Here is a 10,834-nt window from a genome sequence, read left to right as displayed (position 1 = left end):
GTAAAACTATTTCCCCATCTTTATTTCCCCCCACACACACACAGTTCCTCAGACATTCTTGTCAACTGCTGGAAATGGCCCACCTTGATTATCACTACAAAAGGGTTTTTTCTCTCCTGCTGATAATAGCTCACCTTAAGTGATCACTCTTGTTACAGTGTGTATGGTAACACCCATTTTTTCATGTTCTCTATGTATATATATCTCTCCACTGTATTTTCCACTGAATGCATCTGATGAAGTGAGCTGTAGCTCACGAAAGCTTATGCTGAAATAAATTTGTTAGTCTCTAAGGTGCCACAAGTACTCCTTTTCTTCTAGCATTATCTGTATTTCTCCAACTGTGATAAAAGTTGAAACTCCCTCTCTACAGATGTGAAGGTTTTCCTTCCTTTTTACCCTATCCAAGAGATGTGAATCTCCTAATATGGAATTTGAAAACTGTGTTTGCCCTAGTATCTTATTTACTTATGTTAAGATACAGGATGTATAAAATCCTGAACTTTTTCAGTATATGGATTCACTGATGCAAAAGAGACGTCAGTAAAGGGAAAGGAATAAAAAGAAATAAGTATTGGCATATGGCATTTTATCATGGAAAATACATAAAAAATTAATTAGTCATATATTAGCTATATAAAGGATATATTAAGACTTGGAAAAAAGTACAGAGAAGGTCAACAAAAATGATTAGGGGTATGAAACAGCTTCCATATGAAATTTTAAAAACTGGGACTGTTCATCTTAGAATAGACGATTAAGGTGGGTGATGTGAGAAAGGTGTATAAAATCTTGAATGGTGTGGAGAAAGCAAATGGGAAATAATTTACCCCATTCACATAACATAGGTCTGGTCATTCTTGTGTTAGTCATATGTTATAAGGCCAGCAGGGGTCACTTGATCATCTGGTCTAACCTCCTGAATATCACAGACCATCAACACCACCCACACACTAAACCCAACAAGTGAAATTAGACTGAAGTGTGTATTACAGCCCTCCAAAATTAAACTACTGTGTGCCATAGACAGAAAATAGAAGGGATGAAGATGTACCCATCTCTGAGGCCCCTGAAATCGGAGGGAATTAAGTGAGTTATATCCAGATGGTCCTTGCAAGTGCCCCACACCCCAGAGGAAAGCAAAAAAACCCTAGGTCACTGGCAATCTAATCTCAGGGGAAATTCCTTCCTGACTCCACTTACAGCAATCAAATAGACCCTGAGCATGTGATCAAGAACTAGCAACCCAAGGACCTCGCAGAGAGAATTTTCAGTACCACCTGAGAGCACAGGTCCAATGTTACACCTCTATGTGTGGCCATCTCTGATGCTTCAGAGGAAGGAGATTTTAAAAACCAAATAAGAAGAATACATTTGGGATTTTTTGAGGGGTTTTTTTTCTTTAAGGGGAGAAAATTCCTTTGACCTATATAGGGTGACCAACAGCAGCTCTTAACCAGAGACTTTAAGAACATAAGACATGAAGCAGAAGTAACCCACAGAACTGCAAAATTCTACCTTCCCACCATCAGGAGAAACTCCATTATACAATCCCATTTATAAATTTGTCCAGCTCTCTCAAAACAAATTGTTTGCCCCCGCAAGTCCTAGTGGGAGGCTGTTCCAGAACCTTACTCCTCTGAGGGTTAGAAACATCCTTTCTAATTTCAAGCCTAAATTTATTCATGGTCACTTTATACCCATTTGTTCTTGTGCCAACATTGTTCTGTAGGTTAAGTAACTTTTGTCCTCCCGGGGTTTACCACTCCCTGCTCCCATTAATTTATAGAAAGCGATTATATCCAGCCTTTGTTTTGCTAAGCTAAACAAGCCAAACTCTTCCAGTCTCCTCTCATAAAATAGTCTCTCCATTCCCTTATCATCGTTAAATGTGACCAGTATTGTACACAGTATTTCACAAATTGAAATAACTTTGAAATTTTATTAAGTGATCATGAAATAAAAATGATCAGGGGTGAAAGTAACTTAAGGGACTTACTGGTACGCAGGGTGGCCAGGGTCTTGAGCAAGGTGGGGGACAGCTCAACTGGAAGGGGCAGGGCCTCGGGCAGAAGGGGCTGGGGTGGGGCCAGATTCCTCCAGCCAGCCCTTCAGCATGGCCCGGTAGCAATTTAAAGGGGCCGGGGCTCTGGCTGCTGGCACAGTAGTGCTAGCTAGGAGCCCCGAGCCCTTTAAATCGCTGCCCAGGAGCCCCGGGGCTCCCAGCCACTGCTGCTACCCCTACACTGGGGCTCTGCCAGCGATTTAAAGGGCCCAGGGCTGCGGCCAGGAGTCCCAGGTCCTTTAAATTGGCGGCAGGTGGCCCCGGACCCTTTTAAATTGCCAGGGTTCTTTTGGCCCCCCTCATCAGTGGCCCTGCCACTACGGTCAGCTGTGTACTGTCTCTTACAGTACCGTACCAGCTTACTTTTACCTCTGCAGAAGACACATTGTTTAGAGTAAAATTTTCTAAAAAGTGAAGGGACATACTGTTTGGAAAAAGCATATTTGTCCAACATGTGAAGTGCTGTTGGTAGCTATTCTTAGTGGTACTTGCTAGAAATATATTCTCTTTTCAATAGATTTCTCCCCCATGTTCTTTTCTTTACAATTGATCCAAACTTCATAGTGACTCTGTGAGCATTCTTTACTAAAATTTCTTGATAAAAATAAAATTCAAAATGGAGAATTTATATCTGAAATACCCACTTTTATTTTCTGTTATTCTAGTGTGTTCTTATATCATGCCTAGGACTGTGGTAACATAAGGTATGTCTACACAGCAATTAAACATCCGGAGCTGGACTAGATCAGCTGACTCGGGCTTGGGCTGTAATATTGCTGTGTAGACATTCAAGCTTGGGCTCCGCCTAAAGCCCGAATGTCTACATAGCAATTTTTAACCCACCAGCCTGTGTCAGCTGATCCAGGCCAACCATGGCCCTGTTGCAGGTCTTTTATTCCAGTATAGACATACCCCAAATTCCTTCCAATAGTATAACAAACTACGTGACTAATATCTGTAACATGTTGTTTCAAGTTCTTTAGAAAAATATATCAATTCAGGTTTCAGAGTAGCAGCCGTGTTAGTCTGTATCCGCAAAAAGAAAAGGAGTACTTGTGGCACCTTAGAGACTAACAAATCTCTAAGGTGCCACAAGTACTCCTTTTCCTTATATCAATTCCGAATTCTCTGCTGCACTTATTTTTAGTTTTATAATCAAAACAATTCTGTAATATTTTCACTCTTTTCAAAATTTAGAGAACTTAAGTTTCCTAATTTTTACACTGGTGTATAGGGTTTTGAATAGTCCTTTTTCAGAACTGAGTTACCTATGAAGTTTATTGCCCTATTTCATACCCAAGCACAATTGCATAAAGCCGGGCTCTGTGTTTCCTCAGTTAATCTGTCCCTGTGTAGTAATAATTTTCATTTTCTTTGCTGGCTTCAGTCAGCATCTGTATTGAATTAATTCACTGTATACATGTGAGAAATATTCTTATCATGATTTTAAAGATGGGGAAATTGAGGCACCAAGAAATAGTGATTTGCCTGAGGTCAGACAAGTCTTTGCCAGAAACAAGGGTGCAACTCAGCTGTTAGTTGCCATTCCTAGGCTTTAGCCATTAAGCTACACTACTTCTATTTTTCCCACCTGAAGCATGTTTTTTAAATTATTCCAATGTCACAAACAAAGTTATGGTTGCTACTTATTCAAAAGTCACAAGAACTCTGAAGAAGCACAAATCCTGTTTCTCTGTGTATGTACTTTCTTTAATAGCATGGCTTTTTAAAATGTCTTGTAAAGCATATTCTAGTGTGATATCTGGCATACTTATCAATTAAAAAAATAGAGAAGGCACATACAGAATATTTTTTTTTACTTTACTTTCCCCAAGCCTGTCCTTTGAGCCACTTGTTTCCTCTGATTTTCTGCTGGTAGAAATATGGCTGCTTCTTGCTGATGTGATTTCAGCTTTTTCAGCTACAGTGAAACTTGTTACAAATTGGCACTAAAGGCATTGCTGTTTCTATTAGCAAGACCTCACTGAACATGTGGTGGTCTGCTTTGGCATCAGCTCTTTGAGAATATTTCCATTGTCATTAGCACTAAAAGCTTTGTTGGCCAAATTATGCCCCTATTGACACCTCTAATAACCCTGATCTGTCTAGTGGATTTATAAAAGAGTAGCCAACTGTTACTTAGGCTATGTCTACACTACGAGCCTTACAGAGGCACAGCTGTACCGCTGCAGTTGTGCCATTGTAAGGGTTTCCTGTGTAGCCACTCTATACCAATGGGAGAGAGCTCTCCTGACAGCATAATTAAATCATCCCCAACAAGCAGCAATAGCTACATTGGCACTTTTGTCCATGAAACATATCGGTCAGGGTGTGTTTTTTTTCACACCCCTGACCCACAAAAGTTTTGCTGCCAAGTGCTAGTGTCGTCAAAGCCTTAGTGAATTAACCTATTGATGACACACAAATTATGCTGGCTCTGCAGAGCCAAACCAAAGTAAAATCAGTAAAATAATGCCATTGTTCTAAGCTCTCCTGATTTTATCACAAGTCCCACACTGTTTGTGTTTTGTCTTCAAGCCTCAGTTCCTGAAGTCAAGTGATCTCCATAAAATGCTTTAATAAAGTTTCACAAAAAGAAAAGGAGTACTTGTGGCACCTTAGAGACTAACCAATTTATCTGAGCATAAGCTTATTTGTATTTGCAAATACAGACTAACAGGCCTATTACTCTGAAACCTGTTAATAAAGTTTCTGGCCCTCAGGCTTATGAAAAATGTTATGTGACTATCCTAAAAAGAAAAGGAGTACTTGTGGCACCTTAGAGACTAACCAATTTATTTGAGCATGAGCTTTCCTGAGCTACAGCTCACTTCAAGTACTCCTTTTCTTTTTGCGAATACAGACTAACACGGCTGTTACTCTGAAACATGTGACTATCCTAAAGGCTCAAAACCCAGAAAATATTATGCGATATTGATTTTTTTTTATGTCTTCTGATTTAGCGGGGTCAGAACTCCCTCTCTAAACACACACGCACTTTCACAACTACTGTTCCCAGGGGCCTATGCGGGCAGAGACATGCGCACCAACGCGCGCCCTGCCCGGTATTTTCCCGCGGATTTTATGTAATCCTAGGCGCGGGAACTCCGGGAAGGACTCTCCTCCTCCTCCTCTTGGCCACATCCCGCGGGAACCAGGTCCGGCGCGGCTTCCTTCGGCCAGTCCAGCGGGGAGCGAGGCGGGCTCTCAGAGCGGTGGCGCAGTGTCTGTCTCTGAAGAGAATTCTCCCGCCGGCCGGCGCCATCTTTGCTGGTTGGGGTAACAGCGGCTCCTGTTCCCAAGCGGCAGCAGCGCCGCGTCCCTCATTCAAGATGGCGGCGGCCGGGTGATTGACATGCGTAGTCACGTGGGCAGTAGCGGGTGAGCCTCTCTCTCTCTCTCTCTCCCTCCCCGCACACGATCTCTATGGTGCAGCCAGCCACACGAGCGGCGGCGACGCGGGACGGCACCTCAGCGCAGGGGCTGCTTCGGGTGGCCGCAGTCAGTGTCGCTGCAGCAGCGGCCTTACAAGGCGACAGCCCGGGCAGCTCGGTTCGCTGGCCGGCGTCGGGCCGCGGGAGGAGGCGCCGGCCGCCCTGTGGCGGGGCTCTCCTGGGGCGGGGGAGGCGACAGACCCGAGCCCCGCCCGCGCGGCGGGAACGCGGAGCTCCTAGTTCCTGCGGGTGAACCGGCGGGGCTGGGAGCGCCGGTGTCCCCGCCAGCCACCGGGGGGAGATGCCGGCGGGCAGCGCCGGGCTCCTGGGGGAGGAGGCGGGCAGCGGCGGCAGGTCAGTGCCGGTCACTGGGCCGGCGCAGGCAGGGTGACTGGCCGCGGGAGCAGCGTGGGACGCGGGAGCAGCGGGGATTAGGCGGCCTCTGGCCCCTGCCCGAGCGGGCCTGGGGAAGACGGTGCCGCGCGGGGGGGTCTCGCCCCGCCCGCCTGGAGCCTGGCGGCGCTGTGGCTGCTCTCCGCCAAACCCGCGCTTTGGGCCGGCTGGCGGCTGCAGTGTCGCTATTAACGCGGGGCGCCCCGCGCGTCACTTTCAGGTCACGCCAGGAACAGGGCAAAGCCGAGCAGGGAGCTGGGCGGGGTTTCCCTCTGCTTTTCATAGCCCGGCAAGGCGCGTCTGGCTGATGTCTGCGGCAGATAGAGGAGACGAGGATCATCAAAGGACCAAGAGCCCTTTTATCTCCGCTCTTGTTTCCCTGTAATTTCGTTTATTGTCCAGCTTGCTTGTCTCTTTATTTTCCTCTTCAGGATGGGTCGGGTGCACCATGGCCCTGGCTGAGGTAGTAGTTTGTGCTGTTGGTCGGGTTGTGACATTGCCCGCTGTGGAGATAACTGCGCAAGCTACTGCCTTGCTAGTGCTGGTGATGATCGGCTACAGATGAAGACAATGACAATGGGAATCCCCTTTGTTTTCCCGGAATTGCATGCTGATGGGGTGGCAAACAATTCTTCCCCCTCCTCTTCCTGCAGAAATTGAGCCTTTCCTTGGCTACTGAAATGTGAGTGGTTCCTTTTTACACCAGTGAGATATTGCTCTGTTGGTGCAGCTGGATGGAAGACCATTAGTTTTGGGGTGGGTTTTACATTGTCTTTTGGAATTTTGGCTGAAGAGCAAGTCGAGTATCTGGTTCCTTTAATGCTTAGGTTATCTTTGCCCACCACCTTTTGAAGGGGATGGATCTGATATTTTCTGAAGACATAAGGGTCAATGACTGACTTGTATTGTTTCTATGTGTTTTGAATATGTATTGCTTCAAATGTTGTATTTGTATTTAAAATCACAAGTATATATTTATACTGAAAAACTGGATATTATCTGTTTGGGAAAAGCCGATATGTATGAAGAGCACTTCATTGCTTACTGTGAAGACAATATTTGTACAACACAAGCTCATTAATTTTATTTTGCTTAACATTTACAGATGTCTTGTTCTGTTTTAGGTGAATCTTTAAAATGTCTGGTGTACATTTTGATTATTTTACAGTAAAGCAAATTAACCTAAGAAGTATGGATGGTGTAAATTCATATTGCTGGCATTTTTTATTAGAGTGGTGATTGAGAGATACTTTTTGTGAATTTTAGTGTGTTGACCACACATTAGTATGGTATGAATTTAAAATGTATTAAAATGTTTACAATAAATGTACATTAATTTGTCTTGTATTGAGAATTTAGTTCTTAAAGGATATATCCTTTAATACTGAATTTACATTATTTCTGCATGTCTGAAATTGCAGTTTCATTTGACACAGTAGAAAAAATTGTCAAAGCTTTGACTAATTTTTTTAAATAAGGCTAATGCCTTAGTACTAGTCATCTCTCACAAATACATTATATTTAGTAAATTGGGGATAGAGTTGGCCAGATGTATCTCATAAATAAGGAGGTCTTAATGTTTCAACTTACCAATGAGCAAATACATCTTTTATGTTTCCAAATCAGACTGAAATAATATAATAAAAATATGTTCTGTAGCATTAAAGACTTTTTTTAATTATGCGTACAAGTTGAACATGCAAGATTTTCTGTATCCTGTAAGAATACTTTATTTACATCTATCATTTCATCCAACAACTTGTAGTCTAATGGCACATATTTTTGTACATTGGTAGATATATTAACTAGTGCATACAAGCCCTTTGTAATATAATTTCATCTTTAAAAAGTAAATATGATTTTCATTCTCACTAAGAAACTTTGTGATTTTTGCTGCTTGATGAGTGAAGAATGGTTGTCAAAGTATTTTATTTAAATGTAGATAATAAATCCTGTTATAATACTACTTAAAAGAACAAAATGCATAAAAATACCCAGAAATCCAAAATGGAAGTGACTGAGATATGCAAACATATAACGAATTACACTGCTTTACCAAACCGAGTCTTCCATTAAGTCACATTTGAAGGTAGTGTGTGCTAAGTTTTCAGTCGCTGTCAGGACACTGATCTAAAGTAAAATGCCTTTTGTTTTTCCTGTGAGTAGATGGTTCTACCCATGACTCTATAGTAGGGAGACTATATTCTCACTTACTTTATCACTGGGATTTTAAAAGGTGTTCTAACACTGACCTCCAATGTGGAGGGCCTGGAATTCTAGTTGTATGTGAATACCTAGAACTTCACTTTAGATGTTAGTTAATTGGAACAAATAATTCCTCAAATGTGTTGTGTTACAGTGGTTGATTATAAAGAATACATTTAGAATGTTCATGTAGATGGAGGGATCCCATATTATAATAAATGTTTAATAACTATTGGTGTGGCATTAAAAAAGTTGTACCTATGGGGACTAGTTAAAGAGAGCTGCTTTTTCTGGCACGTGGGGTTGTTCTTTCATTCCTAATAGGTAGTTGAGGTGTCTATAATAAGTATGATTCCAGTACCCATAATGTGACCTTTCCCTACCTCCCATGGACTGCTTTAGCAAGATGTCAGTTTAGCCCTTTCCATGGTGATATAATGCCCAAATTTCTCAGTAGTCTTTAAGGTACATGAATGAGTAAGGGGACTTAAGTTCTATTCCTAGGTCTGCCATGGACTTGTGCATGACCTTGGGCAAGTTACTTAGAGCCTGATTGTCCAGCTCTTGACTTCAGTGCAGCTATTCATATGAATAAGGGCTGCAGGATCAGCCCTTTAGTCTCTGCCTCAGTTGTTCTTCATCTGCAAAATGGAGATAATGTCCATCTTATAGGAACTGTGAAGTTAAATTCACTGTTGTTTCTGAAAGTGCTTTGTGATTGCCAGATGGAAGGTAACTCAGTACAGAATCAGTGTTTTACAAATTTAATGATCCTTTACCAGGATCAATTGACAAATCAATATTCAGAGACAAAAAACTTAAAATGCATCATGTGGTTCAAATGTTGTATTATTGTCAGTATATACAACATTTTCTTGTTTATATTAACTGCAAGGGCTTTCAACTAATATTAAATCCTTTATGTGAATTCCCTATGGAAAAGTTAAAATAGGCACATGACTGAGTTGTTGGGATTCATGTGTGAAGGTATTTAGTTTATGGACATAATATCCCTATTATGTTTCCTGAGTGAGAAAGTACTGCAAGAAAAGTTCTTTTGTAGCTTTGAGCATCTTTGAGTCACTAAATGATAAAAATGCCTTGAGATTCACAGCATAGTTGATTAAGCTTTAGATGCTCTTTTTCCCTGATCTGATGCACTTCTGCACTATTGTCTTACCTATTTTGAGAACAGGCAGCAGCTGCTCTCCCCTCCAGCAATGGTGTGTCAATGCCTGTTCCAAAGAGACTGGCACACATCAACCTAAAATCTTGTACTAATGACAGTTGTTTCCCTGGAGGGTGCAGTTGCCCTTTCTGTCACCAAGGAGAAGGCCCAGTCCCCTTACTAGCAAAACAGATACTTGAAAACTCACAATTGCTAGAGTGTTTAAAAAAATAGATCAGTGTAAGGCATATGATGAACAAAACATCCCATGTGTCATTTGGAGACAGACCTTCAAAAATATTAAGAGTAAAGTATGCAGCATTGTAGCCATGTTGGTCCCAGGATATTAGAGAGAGAAGGGGGATGAGGTAGTATCTTTTATTAGACCAACTTCTGTTATTGAGAGAGACAAGCTTCTGAGATTACACAGAGCTTTTCTTTAGGTCTGGGAAATGTACCCAAGACTTGTCTACACTTAAAATGCTGCAGTCGTGCAGCTTGCGCCACTCTAGTGCTTCAATGAATATGCTACCTATGCTGTTGGGAGGGTTTCTCCCATCAGTGTAGGTGCTCTACTTTCCGAGAGGCGGTAGCTCGGTTCATGGGAGAATTCTGCTGTTGACCTAGTGCTGTCTACAGCAAGGGTTAGGTTGGTTTAATTGCATTGCTCAGGGATATGGATTTTTCACACCCCTGAGCGATATACTGACCTAATTTCCTAATGTAGATCAGGCCTGGGGGTGTCACAGCTAAATGCAAGGTGGAACAGATTGTTTAGCATAAGTAGTTAACACTGTCTCTCCATGGGGGGGATTTAGATTGTTGTAATGGGTTTATTTCGTCCATGATCTTAAGGGCATGGCTACACTGGAAACTTCAAAGCGCTGTCACAGGAGTGCTCCCGCAGCAGCGCTTTGAAGTGCAAGTGTGGTCACGCGCTAGCGCTGAGAGAGAGGTCTCCCAGCGCTCCTGGTAATCCACCTCCATGAGGGGATTAGCTCCAAGCCCTGGGAGCCTGTTTACACTAACACTTTAAAGCACTCTGACTTGCTGCGCTCGGGGGTGATTTTTCACACCCCTGAGCCAGCTAGTTAGGGCGCTATAAAATGTAAGTGTAGCAGAGCCCTTAGTATGTAGGTAAATTACGAATTTAAACTGTCAGGATTGTCTTTTGAAGGTATGCAGGTTTTATTTGAGGATGGGGACTGAGAGATCAGATAGTGATCACTTTGAAAAGTGCTCACCCATAGGTGATATGGTGTTTTTGTCTTTTATCGTTCTTCTGTGTGTGTTCATTTGAGAGCGAAGTGATTGTCTCATTTTACCCATATAGTTGTTCTTGGGGCATTTAGTGTACTGGATTAGTAAAGTATAAAATTCATAGATAGTTAAGGCTATAAATATGCATTAAAGCATTCAAATGTTGCTTTTAAAAAGCATTTGAAAACTAGGAAATTCAGAGTAAGTTGTATGCAGAACCTTTACTCTGACCCTCTGAGTTCATCTCAGAAGCAGTGCTACTCTTGCATCTTCAGCCAATCTGTTATAATGGATACTCCTAGTGAAATG

The 10,834-nt window shown here is 42.4% G+C and overlaps 1 long non-coding RNA gene across 1 annotated transcript; it reads left to right on the top strand.

The window, feature by feature from the left end:
• Positions 1 to 5,136: 5,136 nt before the first annotated feature.
• Positions 5,137 to 7,771, top strand: LOC142070605 (uncharacterized). Its single transcript, XR_012666479.1, has 2 exons — positions 5,137 to 5,446; positions 6,324 to 7,771. It is a non-coding gene; the product is annotated as an uncharacterized LOC142070605 (long non-coding RNA).
• Positions 7,772 to 10,834: the final 3,063 nt, after the last annotated feature.

This window comes from Caretta caretta, chromosome 1 (assembly GCF_965140235.1).
Source record: "Caretta caretta isolate rCarCar2 chromosome 1, rCarCar1.hap1, whole genome shotgun sequence".
In the NCBI taxonomy this organism is placed as follows: domain Eukaryota; kingdom Metazoa; phylum Chordata; order Testudines; family Cheloniidae; genus Caretta; species Caretta caretta.
The sequence above is the reverse complement of the archived record's forward strand: the minus strand, read 5'-3'. Positions and strand labels throughout refer to the sequence as shown.